The sequence below is a fragment of the Taudactylus pleione genome, unplaced genomic scaffold (assembly GCF_031769625.1).
Source record: "Taudactylus pleione unplaced genomic scaffold, aTauple2 ptg001346l, whole genome shotgun sequence".
NCBI lineage: Eukaryota > Metazoa > Chordata > Amphibia > Anura > Myobatrachidae > Taudactylus > Taudactylus pleione.
The window spans coordinates 1,012,501-1,015,000 of NW_028285746.1; positions in this window are offsets into that span (position 1 = coordinate 1,012,501).

Sequence of the window (2,500 nt, forward strand, 5' to 3'; positions counted from 1 at the left end):
AGGGGGCAGTCCACCCGGGCTTAGGTGTCGGCATCTTTTTTTATTGGAAGGGGTTCAGTCTACCCGGCGGTAGGTGTCGGCAATTTTTGTTTTTTTGTTTTGCTTTATTGGAAGGGGGGGGCAGTCCACCCGGGCTTAGGTGTCGGCATCTTTTTTTATTGTGAGGGGTTCCCCTCCCTGGGATTAAGGGTTGACAGGCGGGCACATGCTGGGACTCGAGGCCTGATTGGTTCTTTCAAAAAGGCGCGCTGTGTCACACACAGAACCAGGCAGCTTCGGGTTTTTCCTGCGTCACACACAGAACCAGGAAGCTTCAGGTTTTCGTGCCACTGTGGGGAAGTTTTTCCAGCTGGAGTGCTTTCACTGTGCCGGTAGGTGTCGGCCTTTTGCTTCGTTTACCATGCATATTTTATCACGGGAGGGCTGACCCTTATTTTTCTGGTTTATTTTAAAGGTGGAAAATATGGAGCTAAGCGGTGCACCTGGGGACATCACTGACAGCAGCACTGACGACAGTGACAAAGACTATTTCCCTGACTCCTCTGAGGCGGACAGTTTGGAAGACAGCAGCAGGGATGAGCGGGCCCGTCTTGGGACACACATGCTGGCTGAGGGTCACTCTGCTATCAAAGATTCTCCAATATCTGGCCCAGGTTTCTGCACCTCAAAAAAAAAACCACGCTGTGACAGTCCAGGTACTTACCAAAAAATGTGATGGCTCAAAGGTGTATAAAAAATGAACTATTGTCTATGCTGCGAGAAGCCATTCTCAAAAATTGCAAGGCATGTGGAGGCCATCCACCGCGATGAGCCTGAGGCAGCCCGGGCACTGAGCTACCCAAAGTGCTCAAGGGAAAGGCGGCTACAGCTTAACCTGATTCGCAACCGGGGGAACTTTGCCCATAATGCCGGGGTTCTACGTGAGGGCTGCGGTGTCCTACTTCCATGCAAGCAGCCTGGTGAAGCTGTGGCTCCCCAAGACTTCATGCATTGCGCATATTGCCAGGGCCGTTTCTCAAGGCAACACCTTTGGCGTCATGTGAAAAGGTGCCCGCTGAAAAAAGGTCCTGCCAACACCAAACCAGACAGGACCAGAGTGCAATCCCTCTGTGCTTACGCCACTCCCGTTCCACCGGGTGTTGGGAAGGGCCTCTGGAAGGTGCTGTGTGATATGATTCACGATGATGTGGTACAGGTAATAAAGGGTGACCCTTGCATCATGCAGTTTGGGCTCCACCTCTTTAAACGGCATGGTGCGGATGTCAGTAAGCACGATTATATACGGCAGAAGCTCAGAGAGGTGGGGCGACTGTTACTGCATGCCAGGATGGTTAGTCCTCTGAGGAGCATGGCAGAGTTCATCCGCCCTGCAAACTTCCTGCAGGTCATAACTGTCGTAAGGAGCCTGGCCGACTATGCTGAATTGACGAATACCTATAAGGTACCCTCACTGGCCCTGAAAGTGGGCCATAGCCTCCAAAAAATATCTACCATGGTTGAGTGCCAGGCACTTATGGAGGGCCATGCCCCGACCATGGAGAGCGCACGGAGCTTCCAAAAACTATACAAGGCAAGGTGGAGCGAGATGATCTCGGCTGCTGCCCTCAAAACCCTAGAGGAGCAAAAATGGAACACCCCCCCCTTCTACCTTTCACTGATGATGTAAAACAGTTGCACCTTTATCTCACTGACAGACAGCGGGAATACCTAGAGGATTTGTCCACTCACCCGACCACAAAGAAGTGGTTGCTGCTGGCCAAGGTAACCCTCACACAGCTAATCCTATTCAACCGACGTAGGGAAGGTGAGGTCTCAAAGATGAAGCTTTGCTCTTTTGCATCTCGGCACACAACTGATTTATAGGGTGATGTGGCGCTGGCCCTGTCAGAGCCAGAAAAGAGGCTATGTCAGCACTTCACACGCATTGAGATTCCTGGTAAGAGAGGCAGGAAAGTCCCTGTCCTCCTGTCCCCTTACATGCAGAGGGCAATGGAGCACCTCACAGAGAAAAGGGTAGAGTGTGGTGTCAGTCCTGACAATGTCTATATGTTTGCAAGACCCTCCGCCTTGTCACACCTCAGAGGATCCGACTGCATTCGACTCTATGCACGGGCATGTGGGGCCAAGCATCCAGAAGCTCTCTCCTCTACCAGGCTTTGGAAACATGTGGCCACCCTTTCGAGGGTGCTGAACATGAGTGACATGGAGATGGGCCAGCTAGCCGATTTCCTAGGGCACGATATCCGGGTGCACCGCCAGTACTACCGCCTCCCTGAAGGTACCCTGCAATTGGCAAAAATTAGCAAACTGTTTGTGGCACTCCAGCAAGGTCAATTGGCTGACTTTACGGGTCAAAGCCTGGAAGAAATCTCCATTGATCCCAACGGTAAGTAGCATGGTCCCTCACCCGACTGGTTGTTCCATGGGCTGACAGTCTGAGGGGGATACTGTGACCGGGGATCTCTGTTTATCTCTGTATTTCCAGAACCAATCCCGCTAG